The sequence below is a fragment of the Cricetulus griseus genome, chromosome 2 (assembly GCF_003668045.3).
Source record: "Cricetulus griseus strain 17A/GY chromosome 2, alternate assembly CriGri-PICRH-1.0, whole genome shotgun sequence".
In the NCBI taxonomy this organism is placed as follows: Eukaryota; Metazoa; Chordata; class Mammalia; order Rodentia; family Cricetidae; genus Cricetulus; species Cricetulus griseus.
In genome coordinates, this window is record NC_048595.1 from 273,710,841 (window position 1) to 273,729,911 (window position 19,071).

Sequence of the window (19,071 nt, forward strand, 5' to 3'; positions counted from 1 at the left end):
AAAGAGAACTACAGGCCAATATCCCTCATGAACACTGATGCAAAAATTCTCAATAAAATCCTAGCAAATCGAATACAAGATCATATAAGAGAAATCATCCATCCAGATCAAGTAGGCTTCATCCCATGGATGCAAGGATGGTTCAACATATGAAAATCCATCAATGCAATCCACCTTATAAACAGACTGAGGAAAACAATTTCATGATCATCTCACTAGATGCCGAAAAAACCTTTGACAAAATCCAACATCCCGTCATGATAAAAGTCTTGCAGAAATCAGGGATAACAGGAACATACCTCAACATAATAAAAGCAATATACAGCAAGCCAACAGCCAACATTAAATTAAACGGAGAGAAACTCAATCCAATTCCTCTAAAATCGGGGACAAGACAAGGCTGTCCACTCTCTCCATTCCTCTTCAGTATTGTCCTTGAAGTCCTAGCGAGAACAATAAGACAACAAAAGGAGATCAAGGGAATACAAATCTGAAAGGAAGAAGTCAAACTCTCACTATTTGCAGACAATATGATAGTCTATATTAGTGACCCAAAAACTATACAAGGCAACTCCTACAGCTGATAAACACCTTTAGCAAAGTGGCAGGATACAAGATCAACTCAAAAAAATCCGTAGCCTTACTATACACTGATGACACATTGGTGGGGAAAGAAATCAGAGAAACATCACGCTTTACAATTGTCACAAACAACATAAAGTACCTTGGGGTAACTCTAATCAAAAATGTGAAAGACCTGTACCATAAGAAATTTGAGTCTCTAAAGAAAGAAATTAAAGAAGATACCAGAAAATGGAAAGATCTCCCATGCTCTTGGATAAGTAGGATCAACATAGTAAAAATGGCAATCTTGCCAAAAGCAATCTACAAATTCAATGCAATCCTCATCAAAATCCCAACCCAATTCTTCACAGACCTTGAAAGAACAATTCCCAACATTATATGGAGAAACAAAAGACCCAGGATAGCCAAAAAACATCCCTATACAATAAAGGAACTTCTGGAGGCATCACCATCCCTGACTTCAAGCTCTATTACAGAGCTATTTACAGTCCTGAAAACAGCTTGGTATTAGCACAAAAATAGACTGGTAGACCAATGGAATAGAATTTAAAACCCTGATATTACCCCACACACCTATGAACACCTGATTTTTGACAAACAATCCAAATTTATAAGATGGAACAAAGAGAACATCTTCAACAAATGGTGCTGGCGAAACTGGTTGCAGACATGTAGAAGACTGCAGTTAAACCCAAGCCTATGGCCTTGCACAAAACTTAAGTCAAAATGGATCAAAGATCTCAACATAAATCCAGCTACACCGAAACTATTAGAAGACAAAGTGGGAAATACCCTTGAATTAATCGGCACAGGAGACCACTTCTGATCATTATACCATTAGCACAGACACTGAGGTCAACAATTGATAAATGGGACCTCCTGAAACTGAGAAGCTTCTGTAAGGCAAAGGAGACAGTCAGCAAGACAAAATGGCAGCCAACAGACTGGGAAAAGATATTCACCAACCCCACATCTGACAGAGGGCTGATCTCCAAAATATACAAAGAACTCTAGAAGCTAGTCTCCCAAAAAACAAACAATCCAATTAAAAAGTTGGGTACAGAACTAAATAGACAATTCTCAATAGAGGAATCTAAAATGGCTGAAAGACACATAAGAAAGTGTTCAACATCCTTAGTCATCAGAGAAATGCAAATCAAAACAACTCTGAGATACCATCTTACTCCTGTCAGAATGGCCAAAATCAAAAACACCAATGACAGTTTATGCTGGAGAGGATGTGGAGAAAGAGGAACACTCCTCCACTGCTGGTGGGAGTGCCAAGTTGTACAGCCACTGTGGAAATCAGTATGGTGATTCCTCAAGAAAATGGGAATGAGTCTACCACAAGATCCAGCAATTCCACTCTTAGGCATATACCCAAAAGAAGCACATTCATATAACAAGGACATATGTTCAACCATATTCATAGCAGCATTATTTGTAATAGCCAGAAACTGGAAGCAGCCTAGATGCCCCTCAACCGAAGAATGGATAGAGAAAATGTGGTACATTTACACAATGGAGTACTATTCAGCAGAAAAAAAAATGGAATCTTGAAATTTGCAGGAAAATGGATGGAACTCGAAGAACCCATTCTGAGCGAGGTAACCCAATCACAAAAAAACAAACATGATATGTTCTCACTCATATGTGGTCCTTCCTTATGATCCATAGTAGTGACCATGCTTTATCAGAGCTGTTTTTAATGATGTTGCTCAGAATGGTTTCCTCCCAGATGATGACTGAGAAGCTAATTAAAAAAAAAAATGGTGCCAAGTACCACAAGAGTAACAGAACTGCGCTGTGTTTTGGGATTTCGTTTTTTACTTTTTTGTTGTTGTTGTTGTTTGTTTGTTTGTTTGTTTGTTTTTGTTTTTTGCTTTTTGAATGGAGTCTGCTGGATGTCTCTACAATTTTGTTCAAATGACTGCAGAACATGGAAAAGCTGTTGCTGCTATTGATGCATAACATATTGCCATTATTGGTCTTTTTATATAAATATATATATGCTAATTGAAACTCAAATATGTGATGAATCCAAGGTGTTTCTGAGAGTGCTCACCTGTGTATGCAAATTTGATTTCATCTTTAGTAATAGTAAAGTTATATGCTTGCCAAAAAAATAAATAAATAAGTGACACACTGGAAGACAAATGTCACACAATTTCAATTTTATGTGTAACCTAGAAATGATGAACTTACAGAAACAGAGAGCAGTATTGTGGCTATTAGGCTTCAATGTGGGTTTTTAGCAATGGGGAAATGATTGGTTTAAGGATATAAAACTGCAGTTGGACAAGAGGCATGGGCTCTGTGAATTCTTGAGGTCTACTGAGAGCATGATAAATATGGTTGATAACAATATGCTATATTTTAAAAGTTGTGAGATAGTATACTTTAAGTGTTCTCAAAACAAAAATGATGAATATGTGTGATATTACATGTTAATTGGTTTAATTTAGCCATGCCATTGTGAACATACTGTATTGTGTATGATAAATGTGCATGACTTTATTTATGAGCTAAATAAATGAATGAAAAAAAAAGAAGGGACTTTGAGAGCCCATCCCTGGTGAAGTGAAGGGATGCTCTCATCTGGGACACAAGGGGGAGGGCCTAGGCCTGGCCCAGGATGATGTTGTGGAATTTGGGGAGCCCCCATGGAGGGCTCTACCGTCTATGGGGAGTGGATGGAGGAAGGGGATGGTGGGGGATTAGGAGGGAGGGGGGAGAGGGAGAAGGGATTGACATGTGAAATTATAATTTGTAGAAATTAAATTAAAAAAACCTAAGGAGAAATGTGTACCTTCTTGTAAACATTTTATAATATAACCTTAGCATTTACAGTGGTGTTTGTGACAATTGCTATTTTTCAAAGTTAATTCGTGTTTATACAAGTATAAAGCTATATGTTTTATTGACTAAACTAATTTGTAAGAAATTTGATAAGTATAATTTTTCATATTTTAACATCTTTGACCTACAGGACAAAAATTGCTGAGAGATGTCAACTATAAAATAACATTGTTGGCAGGGTAAGTGAGGTGTTTTATTGCCTATTAATACAATTGTAAATTTAATTTAAAGTTTTTGTTTTATAGCTATAATTTTCTGTAGGATATTTATGTGAAAATAAATTATTTAATAATATGAATGTGTTTGTTGTATTTAAATACAATAAAATGACTCTTTTTCCTATTCTACTCACCAATTTGATCTGTGAATTACTTGGATTTGTATAAACTATTTCCTTTTCAAAATTGGCTCAGTAAAAGCAATTACCACCATAGCTACTGAGACCCATATTCTATCAGCAGAGTGGATAAATCTCTCACACAAATGCAATTTTTATAAGCAATTTTACCAAGTCCTGTTGTCAACAGAAACCAAAGAAAGAAATATTTATGCCTGTTGAGGTGCTGTCATAGTATCAGGCACATCTGTGGTACAGTTATAAGTGTGTTTCAAATGGTCTTCTTGCCACTGGCTTAGTGATTTTCTTATTTTTGTTCCATTAAATTGCTCAATTCTCAGTTTCCTAGTTGTGTTTCAAAAAAAAGAGAACAAATACAATATGTTAAAAAAGTGAAAATTACATTGGATTAACCAATAGTTTCTGTAATTATAATTTTCTGTTTTCAGGGGTGTTAGTTTTAATGGCATTAACTGAGAAATTAAAAAAAATATGAGTGCACAATTGCTTCAGATGGTGTCTAAAACCTCTTATATTGTTTAAAAAGGCAATTTGTACATTGCATTTTAAAAGTGAAACTCTGTTTAAAGTTTCTTTTTTGTTTTGTTTGGTTTGGTTTTTTTGAGAAAGGGTTTCTCTGTTGCTTTGGAGGCTGTCCTGGAACTAGCTCTTGTAGACCAGACTGGTCTGGAACTCACAGAGATCCATCCACCAGCCTGTGCCTCCTGAGTGCTGGGATTAAAGGTCACCACCTCCTGGCTCTATTTAAAGTTTTTAATTCAATATAAAACCTTTTCTTATTAATGCGTACATTTATAGTCCTTAAAATATTACAACATGGAAAGAGTAAAAAAAAAAATTCAATCCTATTGGGAGCTGAACACAGAGAACTCTGTTATTTATTCCTGTTAATGATAGCCCCTTCTTATTCTTCAGGATTTTAATAAATTAGTATTTATCATTGATTAAATGAGGTCACATTTTTGTTCTACAACAAACAAGACAGAGCTGTTATCAAATTGTACCAAGTAAAACTTGTCATTGATCAATTCATGTCCTTATTTAGTGTTGCTTTTGAATACATGCAAGCCCATGCTTATGTGATATTCATGTACAATTGTAGAACTTAACCTGATGGTGAATAGTAAATCTCATTTACATGCAGAACTAAAGACATCCTTTCTGAAGAAAATTCTTTCTCCCAATAGAGTAAATAAAAAAAAAATCCATCTTTCTTTCTCTCTCTTCCTATCTCTAAATAAAGGTTTTTCTTTTCAAATTTCTCCTCTACTTGCCACTATCAACCTTCTCCTTGGAATTCTCCCAACATTAAAGCTTAGTGGCCAGAATAAATAATCAAGAGATGACTTTGTTCTCCCATTTATATAAAAAATAAATCATTTCATGTGAACTATCTTTAAAAACATCCATGTAAATCACTAGAAATTTTCTTACTAAAAAATCACATATACCTAATATATAAAAGAGGAAAAAATAGTTTAATGAAATTTAAATTCATTGAAAAGAAATATTTTATTCAATAATATTTACCAACACAGAAGAAAAGGTACTGTATTATAGATAACCTGGAGGATTAGGGAAGAATTAAGAAAGACATCTTTACTTCCAAATGTTTTGTATCTAATTAGAAAGAAGGAGAGTAAAGACTAAGAATGAAAATTATAAGAACTTGCAAAATATAGACAACTATGCTAACCTACTCAAGATACAAAATCAGAAAATTCAGAATATGAACCTATAATTTTCATGTCATGATTATAATACATGTCATGACATGCTTATTTGTTTACTGTGCTTGTCTGAATGTGTGCTCATTCCATGTGTTTGGGTACTTGTGTGTTTGTGTGTGTGTATGTGTGCACGCACAAGTGTCCACCCAGAGATGGGATGTTGATGATGGTGTCTTTCTCGGTCACTATTTATTAGGCGGCATATGGTCTCACAGTTAATGATTCTTGCTAGTCTGGCTAATCAGCTTTCCAAGTGATTCCTGTGTCTTCCTCTGTGGTTCTGGGGTTGTAGTCAACAGTAACACCTAGTTGGATTCTACATGGGTTCTAGAATCTAAAGATATTTATGGTATGATCTTTTTATCCTTTGAACCAACTACTCTGTCCTTATATTTTCAGGTTAATTTTCTGTGATTATTGGCATTTCTTGAATATTTCTGTTCCACTGATTACCCCAATTAGTCTTCCAGATGTCACAGGGTGAAGGCAAATTGATAAAAGTTAGTTTCTTAGCTAATTTGACTCATTAATGTGATCCTACTTTCTATGCACAGCATCCAACCAAGATTTAACAGAACAAAAGCAACAACAAAATACACCTCACATATGCAGTGAAGAGTCAAAAGTAGATATGAAGATATTCAAAATGAAATGCAAAGTGAGGAGAAAGGAGGAGACAAGTACACAGGGTTGAATAGTTTGTCCAGATCAGTCAGAATGTGTTTACTGAACTGTCATTGCATAGACAGTAGCAATAACCAGGTCCAGAAGACTGCCCTTCAATCAGCAGTCAGAGTAAAGCCTGTGTATTATGCACATCAAATCTTTAGAAAATAATAGCCATCTGGGGATATGGTAGTGTATAATCTTGCCTTATATGAAATTCCTAAGTACTGTGTAAAATGTTGATTAAAAGGAGGAAACATATGTGAAATGACACTAAAGAAATAATAAATATTCATATGAAACTGATAAAAATATTGGCAAGAAAGAAGACTAATTTACATTTCAGCTTTTAGCAATGTAATGTAGTAGTTGAAAGAGAATTAGGTTTTCTAGGGCTTTAGAGATGACTCATGGTTAAGAACACTGGCTCCTCTGGAAGAGGACCTGGGTTCACTTTCCAAAATCCAAGTCTGGGTGCTTTTCATCATTTGTAACATGAGCTTCATTGGGTCAGATACCCACTTCTCTCTTCTCAGAGTACACTTACAAGTGGCACACATTCATACATACACACATAAACACACACATAAACACACACACACACACGCACGCACGCATGCACGCACGCACGCACGCACGCACGCACCACACAAACATCAAATGAACAAAACTAAGCCTTAACACTTCCTGATTATTTTGTCTAAATGAATTTTTTCTAACTAAAATTTTAGTCTCTTCAAATTGAGCAAAATTTTATAGATACCAGTTTGGCTTTTTTATTTGTGTGAGTAGAGATGCATCTGTATAACAACACAAGAAAAAAGAAAACTAACACCTATGTACTTATGGAAAGTTACAGTGATGGCTATGTTCTTAGCTTTAAAAATCACTCTAAAAAGAAGGCAATGTTGTCTGAGAACACAGATGCAGAATATAGAGGAAATTTTAGGAGACAAATTTGTGCTGTTGTTAAGGACTATGTAGAAAGTGTGCCCATGACACCTTCAAAGACGTCATCTACCTAAAGGGATCTTAGTCAGCAGACAATAGAGCTGAGTATCCATGTTTCTTATGTCACTATTCCCACAAGAAAGCTTAAGATATCCTCAAGGTCCTCCAAGAGAAAAGTAAACAAGGAAATATGGCATATATTCAGAGTGGGGTTGTATTTGGCAATAAGAGTGAAATTATGACATTTGGCTGTGGAATAATTCTTCTGTATGCTATGTAAATATATGTCACTATGATTGGGTTAATAAACAAGCTGACTGGCCAATAACTGAATAAGATCAAGTTAGGCAGGAAAGACAAACTGAGAATGATGAGACGAAGAAAGGCAAGAGTCAGAGGAATATCCAGACAGATGGAGAATCAGTCAGAACTCACAAAATGGGATAAAAGAAATGGGTTAAGTTGTAAGAGTAGGTAAATAACAAGTCAGAGCTGTTGGCTGAGCATTTATAATTTATATTAGGTCTTTGAGCCAGTTATTTGAGAAGCTGCTGCTGATTATTTGGGAGCAGGCAGTCAGGACAGGAATCCTCAGCCTACAACACTCACAAGAAATTGACAGAATATAAAAGAGCAAAATAAACTCAACTTGAATGTAGAATGAATAATAAAAACCTAGAGAGAGATATTGTGGCTCAAGCTGAAGATCAGAAAAGCAAAGTAGCCAGCCACCAGCTCCTACCTTTACCTTAGACTGAGGTGATCCTGGCTCCATGAATCTGTAGTGTGGCTGGAGACTAATCCCATGTGAGAGCCTTTGATTCTTCCTTATATACCTCTCTAGTGCTGGGATTAAAAGCATGAACTCTGTTACTCTTTTATACAGTGCACTCTTGTGTAACCCAGGGTGGCTTTGGACACAGAGATCCATCTGTCTCTGTCTCCCGAGTCCTGGAATTAAAGGTGTATACCATCACTGCCTGGCATCTATAGCTAACTAGTGTGGCTGGCTTTGCATTCTGGTCCTCGGTGGCTTTACTAGATAATAAACAATATATCACCACACCAGAATATTACATTTTCTGGCATATAAGAGGCTAGATTTTACATACTAACACATACACAAATGACAATGACATGGAAACAAAGTGAGGCAATATGAGCAAGAAAAGTTGATACTTGAATGGGGATTGGATGGAGGATAATGTAGGTAAATATGAGCAAAGCGATAGCTAGGTACCAGTGTGTCAATTTCACAGAAGAATTACCTGTAAGAGAGTCTTGGGGTAGGATTGCATAGATCATGTGTCCTGTTGGAATGTTTGTGTCAGATTGCCTTAACTGCCTTAATTTTTATGAGAAGACTTTGCCTAAGAAAGGATGTGTTTAAGTAAGGCCTGGACCGTAGAATAGCTGAGCAACTCCATGCATACATACATCCAATTCTTACTGTTCCCAGCTGCGGGTGTGATGTAATATTTTAAGTTATTGTCGCCTTGGTTTTCCAGAACATAACCTGAAACTGTGAGTGCAAAGAAACCCTTTCTCTCCCAAGTTGCTTTCATCAGGGTATTTTATCACAGATGGATATGAAATGAAATAAAAAAAGAATAAAAATGTCACCAAAAAACTTGTCTTTTACATAAGCTATATCACCAATTAATATTATACAAAGTCACAATTAGTAGACAATCAGTAGGAAAAAGAAATAGTTTATAAAAAGAAACTGCTTCAAATATTGATATAGCACTTAATAAAGAAAAGCAAAAATAAATGTACCCCAATAAATGTGTTTATACTCAATATATTGGTGATGTGAACTACAGACAATTAATTCTATTATTTACTTGACAAGAGTACACACCACACAGAAAAATAAATAGGATGAACACATTGATTTCTGACCTTATCTTCACCATGTGTAGAAAATTGATGGCATTGGTGTATTTAGAGTCAGTAGTTGCTCACTAATCAATATTGACACAAAGATTACACTTGAAGCCTAAAGAAGAGAAAAACCTACAGAGTAATCAGTAGGACCACACTGTCAATAATACACTGCAAAATTAATTGTACCATGATAGAGAATAAATAATGAAATCCTGAAGCATGTTAGAGGAAGGCTAGAATCCAGAATCAGCACTTAAATAGTTAGTTGCAAAGCTAAAATATTAACTAAGTCAAAAAGTAGCTATGACCATTTAATAGCAAAATTAAAACTAGCAGAGTCATGGGGTCTTAGAGCACTCCATGGAGAGAACAAAAATCCACAAAGTAAGACTTCCAGAATTTTAGTAGAAATAGAGGCAAAAGAAGAAAGATATGGGATTAAGTACAAATCCCATTCCTGGTTGAAGAAATTCTGGTCATATATTTTTAAAAATACTACGCACCCAGAAGACCAATAAGGATATATTTTAACAATCTATTTACTGACACATTTTAGTGAAACCCATGACTGCTAAGAAACTTTGAAGGCTACAAGAGGAAAGCTAAAAGAACTTCAACATCAAATATTATCTTCTCTCTAGAAAGAGTAAAGAAACTATGGAATGCTCTGGAATAAAATGTCCGCAGAGAAAACTGATGGGTGATAAATTCTGTATCAAGTAAAATTATTCTCTAAAATGAAGATAAGATAATGACTTTTTAGATAGATGAAACCTGAGACAATTGGCTCTTACCATGTGTGTCTTAGAAATGATATTGACAGGGAAACTGTAAGAAGAAAAGATCCACACTACATTGTGAGGAGCATTGAAAACACAAGTGACACAAAGACAATCTGATGGGAAATGGAAAAAGATGGTGTAAATGTGAATTCTTATCATTCACTATCAAATACTGTTTTAAATGCCAATAAAGCATGTTTATTATTTATAGTAGGTATTTTATAAAAGTTTAATTATGCATGAAAATTATGTAATGAAGAAGAAACTAGATGATACTGAAACAGCTTATTGGCCCACATAGATTTATCCTTAAGGAACACTTAAGGAATATAGATGCATACATAATATTTCAGTTAATTAACCCACACTGAAAATAGTGAATAGAGATTATCTGCTAATGAAATGACATCACTAAAGTGAGAATGAACTGGATGTTTCTAGAAGGGTAGTATTTGATACTTATAAACAAACAGCAAAAAGACGCAAATTAAACCACTTTAATCATTATAAACATAGTGGTTTAATAACTTCACCAACTGACAGAAATTTTACACACGAGAGAAATACAAAAATCAAATATACTCAAATTACAACATGACCTTTCTTTAGAGGGCAGAATAAAGTATTTCTCTGTCAAAGCCCAAATACTTAGAATAGTAATGTTCATTAATATTGAATATTTACAGGGTATTAAAGAGAATTTTGTCTAATGAAAATTAATCATGTTCATGCCTGACATGAAGACAACAGAAGTCCTTTTATTAGTGATATATTAGCAATTCAATTAATGTATCCAAAGAGGAGGGATTGTTTATACATTAAAGATTCACAAAATTTATAATCTTAATTTAACTAAATTCTCATCAGCTGTGACTGCTACTAATTCAAGAGGGAATATTTTGTTATATGTCCCTTATGATGGCAATGGAATGTTACCCTGTCTTTTTATCCGTGGTCTCTACCCAGTGCCTTCCCAACGGTGGTATCTAATTTAACACTGTCCAGATAGATCAAGATAGACAAACAAAACATATTTATTATGGTACTTTGTATCTAGTATTTAAATGCATTTTATAATTTTTAAATAAAGCTAAGAGCATACATCCTCTGCATTTATATTCAGTACATGACATCAGGTATTATACTTTGTAACCAGATAAAAAATAAATCTGTATTCCTATGATAACCAAGAAGAAAAAAGCACATTTTTGGTATTTAAAGTGTCTCGGTGCTCACAGCACACTAAAACACCCACATGCAACTTTCTTGACTTCTAGAGACTCCCTTTATCAGTTACCACTGATTTTTGAAAATATTATTTCCCTCTGGAAATTCGTCTTCCTTGTGCATCCTGGCTGTGATGATGTATGTCTAAAATGTTCAGGATATTGCTTTATGCCAGTAAATCCTCAAGAGAAGAGATCATTTCATCAAATAAATTTTGTAATTTTGGAAACAGATATGTTTTGCCAATCTATTGAGTGCTTCTGCGTTTGATTGCTCTGCAGCTGTGTGAAATGATCATTAAAGTGGTACGAATTCTGAGAGAATTCCATAGCATGCTTCCCTTATAATGATATTACCTTCATTTATTTATATACAAAACTCACATAGAGCATTGCCCTTGTGTTGAGGAGCACAGAACACAAATTTCTGTATCTCCCCAGGGATATAAGACAACAGTTATAAAAGAGTGCTTGCTATTTCATATGTTTGTAACTTCCTTATTCTCTATGTGACAGTCAATAAAAATCTTAACAGCCACATGATTACATCATTTATCACAAACCAAATAGCATGTGTTAACACATCATTGTATGATCTTGAAAAATCTATAAGTAATTTACCACATGTATATACATATTAAAATTATATGACTAGAGTAACTAGCATGATACATTGTGATATTTTACTTACATGGTTGTAATCTTTTTACATTAAAGAACACACTCTTGAGGTTTTAAAAAAGAAAATAAAAGAAGATGAACTTTCTATCCATTTTTGTAGTTATGTATTTTTATGCTTCAGTTATCCTCAGAGTTCAACAGAAGTTTTGTGATGACAATTGCTGAAAATAACATTTTTTTTTGTACCAAAAGTAGCAAAAATTTATTATCTTAACAGTTGGGATATACAGTAGACCCAGAACAGCTAGGGTAGTTTTGTGGTCCATGTGCTTCTGAGATGTCAACCCAGTTCATTTATCCTTTGATTTTCAGCTTTAATTTTGCCTCAGCACTGTTCCACCTGGATGGATGAGTATCCATCTCAATGTTTCTGATAATAAAAAAATAAGATTGATTCGAGAAACAAGGGTGGCTCAGAGATGGAAGGTTTACTGACTCTTCATTCATTTATTTATTGCACTTTTGAGATTCTCTTGTCATTTGGTGTCGTTTTTTCTTTACTCTACAGTGGGAAAAATTTCTCCAAAGCAGTATATGGCAGACTTTAAATGCATGAGGGAGCATGTCTCTGGTGGATGCAGATGACAAACCACAAGGTTGATCATACCAAATGCCAAACCATGCAGTTATATTGTATTAAGGACCCAGTGTGTGTGTGTGTGTGTGTGTGTGTGTGTGTGTGTGTGTGTGTGTGTGTGTGTGTGTGTGTTAATCCAAATCACCTTCTACTTTATATTTTCTTTTTCTGGATTGTTTGACCCCTCCTGCTCAGTACTATTGATTTCATGTGCTGGATGTGTAAAAACTTAGGATTTACATTGTGTAGCAGTACTTACATGTCTTCTCTGACCTTGCTCTTTGCCTTTTGTCAGTTTGCTTAGGATCATGGAGAAGTAATTGCTAAGGACCATTTGCAAGATCTATGTTGTTGTCTGGTACACAACTGGCTTAGACTGTGTGAGATACTAGCAAGACACAAGAGTCGAAAAAGAAAAATTGGGGTTTCATTTCCACTGATTCAACTTATACTGGGGACATTATATGTTCTCCATGATCTCCCTCATAGGAACTGTGCTTCTGTAGTCCTTGTATCTATAGTACCAACCTTACATTCTGACCCCTGACTTATTTTATTAAAATCATTCTGTGAAGATTTTTCTTGTGAACTAAAAATAAGTGTTTTGCAAAAGACTATTTTCTTAAATACCTGATGATATTATGATTTTATTATCCTGGGTAAACTTTTGAAGTATTTGATGGCCACTCATGAAGTAAGCTCAAAAGAAAAAAATGAAAGACTTGATCATGGAGAGCTATGTAAAATATGTCTCTCTATGAATGCTCAAAGGAACCAGAATTTCTATGAAGAGACAACCAAATATTTGCTATTTATGTGAAATGTGAAGCTGTTAGAATATCATTTCCCCAAAGAAAACTACTTCTGGGTCAAACTTTCATCAGAAGAGGGTCTGTCACTTGAATGAAAGGAGTTGGAACAAATATGAGATGGCATATGGAAACTAGAAATTGAGGGGTGTTCTTCTACTTGGGTATAAACCTCCTGGCTGATGTTAATTAAGATATTAGCAAAAACTAATAGAGTGAAACTTCTGAATCATATTCATTTTCTATTGCTCCATTTTTGAAGTTGAATATTAAGCCATATAGTATCACAAGAGAATATATATTCAGCTGCAAAAAGTCCCCTCACTCTCTTTATTTTTAGCCACAATTACCACTGATATTAAAAGAGGATCTTTAAGTTTGCTATCAAAATATTAAACTAGTGGTGTGTTGGACAGAATCAAGTGTTGGTTGTATACATCTCCTAAATGCACATTTAGTATGGGGATATTAGTATGAACTCTACTATTGAAGAATTTACCATGATAAGCAAGGTATACACTGAATGGTTACTGAAGGGTTTATTTAGTTATCTAATTTGATAGAGGAATGTGACTATGTCAGCTTACCACTTCAGAAGACTTTTATCCTACAATGGAACTATAAATATGGTCCACAAACTAATATTAAAAAACTGAGGTACTCATCACTGGCCTGGCTTGGAGTAGGTACAGTAAATAAATATTTGGAAACATGGTCATTTTTATTATCAAATCCTATATTACTTTAAAATGCTTCAATTGGTTTGATGGATTATGGAATGCAGTGCTGAAGACGGTATACTTAAAACATCCCCATTCCTTGGCATAGCCACAGTAAGATCAGTTTCAACTATTTTTCTGTGCTGTGGTCACTGGAGCTGATTCAAGGCTTGTGTACACTCCCTTTACTGTAGAGAGATCAAAGAAGTCTGATGTGCAGCCAACTCAAATTATTACAGGGAGTTTCAGTTAGCACACTTATTTCTAGGTCCTTGAATTCTATTTTTCTGGGAATATAGTTTATGGAGCAAATAAGAATATATCTCTAATGTGGAAAAGAGAACCAAAGTGAGGACATTTTCTTGTATAGAAGGTAGACAAAGGGTTGTTACAAAAAGTGGCCAAATGTAGTGAAAGTTTGTGTGGATCATAGAGGCTTAGATGATCTGCTTCAAAATGTCTTTATTTTTATATTTTAATCTTTTTATTTTAATTAGAAAGAAAATTATTTTACATGTCAATCCTAGGTCCCTTTCCCTCCCCTCCTCTCCTGCCCCCCAAATAACACCCTACCTATCCCATACCCTTTCTGCTCCCTAGGGAAGGTGAGGCCTTCAACAGGGAATCTTCAAAGTCTGTCTTATTCTTTGGACTAGGGCCTAGGCCAACCCCCTTGTGTCTAGGCTCAGGGACAAGGCTCAGGGAGTATCCCTCCATGCGGATGGGCTCCCAAAGTCCATTCCTATGCTACGGATAAGTACTGATCTACTACAAGAGGTCCCAAAGATTTCCAAGGTCTCCTCACTGATACCCACATTCTGGGGGTCTGCATAAGTCCCATATTGGTTTCCCAGCTATCAATCTGGGTACCAAGAGCTCTCCCTTGTTCAGGTCAGCTGTTTCTGTGGGTTTCATCAGCCTGGTGTAGACCCCTTTATTTTTAAGCTCAAACTCTTAAGAAACCCTAGCTTAATTTTCTTTAAAAATGTTGTGACTTATTTCTAGGACCTCAGATAATCTATCAATCATTTTAAAATTTTTATTTTCCATAACCTAAGTAGAGAGACCTTTAGATCAGAAAGTTGGTATACTTAACCTGCAATAAATCACTCAATGGTCAATATATGTAGCATTTTGCTCATAGCTTTATCTCATTGTGTATAATTTCACTTGACGAAACTTAATAGTTCACTTAGCATCATAAAATTGTGGTGGAATTCTTGAGGGGAAAATAGGGTATTAGAATGTCACACTAAGCATTACATCACCAAAAAGAGATATGAACAGAACAAAATAATTTGTGGATCCAAAGCCAGCCATGGCATGGGACAAATTCTGAAAGCTTCAAGGTTTGTTTAAGGAAATTCAATGACCAACAAAAGATCTGTGTCCATGGAGTATGTATGTATTACCTGTTGTGTTCACAGACTTAGACTGAAACCTTATATTTCTGTTTATTACTTATATGCCCTTTGTATATTTCAGTTGTGTTGTCTATTCATTTGAGACAGTAATAACCTTATTGTTAAAATGTGAACATGGAATATAAGTAAGTTGTCATATAATAGAACCTATAAATTTACTATTATCTTTCTTTACGGGAGTGAGACAAATCAGTAAGACATAGCATATAGACACGTGGAATATGTATTTGAATTTATGCAGAAGGTGCAGATTATAAATTGCCAATAGTTGAAAGAGAGAGCTATCATATAAGTTAAGGTTCATAATATATTTTTCTATACATTGGATTCTATTTTTTGTCTTGTGTTCTGGACCATGACAAAAATCACAGTGGAGTAAATGCACTATGGGTTCCACTATCTGTGAGGTTTTCATAATTATTTTTCTAGGACTCACCTGATGAAGAAATGTGTTGCTTCTCCTATGCTCACTAGAATCACTCAGAAATGCAGCAGCAAGGGAGGCCTTACTTGCCCAAAACCCAGGACCTTCTTGGAGAGCTGTGTACTTTCAAGATGCTATTTCATTCAGTAGATTAATCTCTTAGATGTTGAAAACAGTGTTAGGCATTTTGTTGTATACTGAATCTTCAAATATGAAAGACACAATAAAAAGCATTTCCTAAAGTGATATTCCAGAAGCAGTAGAGACTGCCCAGAATACATATACAGTGCAACAAGTGCTATGAGATTTTTCATTAGGTGTTACAGTAGCACAAAATAGATGAACAGTTAAAAAAGAATGATTGATGCCTGAAATACAACTTAATGTATGATGGGTAATCAATCATGCTGAAACCAATGTCATTTGCAGTATTCCAGTTATAATTAAAGAAGGGGGTGATGGAAGCTGGAATTAAGTATATTGTGTTACAAGCACAATAGATTTTCTATCATTTCATATAATTTTATAAATGTTCTCCATATCGTTAAATAATTGGCATCATCAGAATAATTAAGTACTGCAAGATAATCTATCAAATTATCATTTGGAACATTTAGAATGTGTTGTAACTTGCTTCTTTCAAATGACCTGTTCAGTTTTAAGTTATATAAAGTCATCAGGGAGTAATGAAACATCCCTGTGGGTAAAGAGCTTGCTATGGCAAGAATAAAGAACGGAGTAGCAAAGCACCCCAGCTAATGTAGTGTGAGTTTAGCATCCTATCTGTAATTTTGACATTCAAGAGGTAGACCATGGGTATCCAGGGCACAATCTAGTGTTTGGACATTAGCCTCAATCCTCCACAGGCATGTTCCCACAAATGCCCATGCATCCACACCCAGTTAAGAGTCCATACATTTATGAACAGACCTACACAGATCCATGGAGACACCACACAGTAAAACATGCAGATATAAACTAAAAATAAAACCCAATACTCAATGACTATAACAGATTCATGAAATCATCTGTGCTTGCCGTTTCTTCTCTATATAAAGCTAGATGATCTTGCTTTTTGTATATGAATTACAGTTGAGAGTTCCTTCACATTCTTCCTAATTAAAACTTTATACTTTGATTACAAATGTCATGCACAAGTACACCTATATCTTAAATGTACTCATTATTAAAGAAAAAACAAAACTTAAGGTAAAATCACTTTTCTATAAAAATTCAGATTGAAACCTAAATTCTGGGGGATTAAAAATAATGAATTACCATATGAGCATGATGTTTATTAATGTTGATTTGAGTGTAATAGACAATTTCCTGTTTATCTGTGGGACTCTCCTCCATTCCCCTATACCTATGACAACTATTTATCACAGCCTTTGTCCACACACACATATTTAACTGAGGTCACTTAATTACCTGTTTCTCTCTTTTTGTGTGTGTTTTAATTTTTTCATATTTTATTTAAATTAGAAACGTTTGTTTTACAAGTCAATCCCAGTTCCCTCGCCCTCCCAACCTCCCCTCCCCTTTCTCCCATCGGCCCCCTAGTCCATCCCTTTTCTGCTCCACAGGGAGAGTGAGGACTTCCATGGGGGATTTCCACAGTCTGTCATATCACGTGGAGCAGGGCCTAGACCCTCCCCTGTGTGACTAGGAAGAGAGAGTATTCCTCTATGGGGAATGGGCTCCCAAAATCCATTCGTGTACTAGGGATAAATACTGAGGCCCTATAGATTACTCAGACCTCTTAACTGACACCCACCTGTTTCTCAACTTAAGTTGAACCAAAGCACTTTCTACCCTGAGAAAAGAAAGGTAATTTACTATCTATCCTAAGTATATATAACAATTAGAGGCAAGACTGAGAAAAACATTAAGAAATGTTTATCTGTTCCAGCATATGCATGATTTTTGTATTGATTGACTGGATAAACTGATGGTTTTAAATTGAATGCCATTAATCTATTCTGGATACCATTCTCCATAAAGCTAGAAGCTTTTCACTCAGCTTACCTATAATTGATGTAGTGAAGAAGAGACCATTCTTAGATACCTACTCTGTCAGCTGAGGGCCATTTATTTGTTAAGTAATTACACTCCTCACTCTGATGTAATTTGTTTTCTCTGGGCTCGATGACACCTACACTAAATTAGATCGTGTTTCTCATTCTAAAGGAGACTGTTGAATAGTTGGGATTACTTGTCCATGTCATTATAGGTAAATTACACAAATTAATGATCAAAATTTGTTTAAGATACATGAGAAAATTAACACAAACAGGAAGGTAGAATACTGGAATTCAGGACTTAAGATGCAGGCAAGCACACTTAGAAACAGCAAAGAGTTATTATGTTAATTATGTTACACAGAATAAAGTTTAGGCAAGGGGTAGAATTCACACACTACTTAATTTTAACTGCAAAATAATCAAATACTTCTCTTTTCTTGATGATGTATGTAAGATATTAAATGCCATAGAGATATTTGTTTATTTTCATATAATCAAACTTAAATTATACCTTAAGATTTTTTGTATACCTTTGATTTTAGTACCACAACCTTCACATTAATCATTATTTTGAAATATTGAAGAAGTGCTTCAATCCTGTGTTCCTAATATAAAATTTTGTGAATTTCAGAATTTTGTGCACCATGCTATTCTGAAGACCTAAAGAAACCTTGACTTACTGTACTGTATCTGCAATGCTGTTAAATAAGTTCATAATGCTGTCCTCTGTTACAATAAATGTTACAATAAATCTTTCTGCCAAAAGCCGCTGAGCCCCACTGCCATGTGTAAGCTTTACGCCAGCCACCTGCCCAAGTTAGGCCCAAATGAATACATAGAGAGACTTGTATTAGTTACAATGCTGCTTGGCCAATGACTAGGATTCTCATCTGTTAGCTCAGTATCAATTATCATACATCTATATATTTTATAAGACTTATCTTATTGGACGCCTTATTGGCGTCCCTCCTAGCTGGTGGATCACATCGTGCCGCTGGAGCAGGAGCCGAGGGGAAAGAGAGCGACACTTCCTTTTTCCTCTTCTTAAATATGAGTCTCCTTGCTATGTCACTTCCTGTCTGGAACACCATTTCTCTACTACATTTCCCAGAATCCTCTTTGACTCCTAGTCCAGCCTAACCTGCTGTCTCATTGGCCAAGCAAGTACTTTATTTATAAACATATGCAGAAGTATTTCCCCCATCATCTCCTCTTTTTTGTCTAAATAAAAAGGGTAACTTATTTTTTATAATAACTGAAGAAAACTATAACCATAACTATCTGTCTTCAACTCTATCAAAGACCACAGAAGGATAATATATAAACTCTAGAATTGACAGGACATCTTGCTACCTGGACAGTCACC

At 35.1% G+C, this 19,071-nt stretch overlaps 1 long non-coding RNA gene across 17 annotated transcripts in view; it reads right to left on the reverse strand.

The window, feature by feature from the left end:
* Positions 1–18,565, reverse strand: part of LOC103163816 — a 117,135-nt gene extending 98,570 nt beyond the window's left edge. For all 17 annotated transcript variants that reach the window (XR_003482623.2, XR_003482628.2, XR_003482625.2 and 14 more), the window contains exons 1-2: positions 17,459–18,565; positions 15,694–15,884 (exon numbers count right to left, since the gene is read on the reverse strand). This is a non-coding gene — a long non-coding RNA (uncharacterized LOC103163816). The remainder of the gene's footprint in view (positions 1–15,693; positions 15,885–17,458) is intronic.
* Positions 18,566–19,071: the final 506 nt, after the last annotated feature.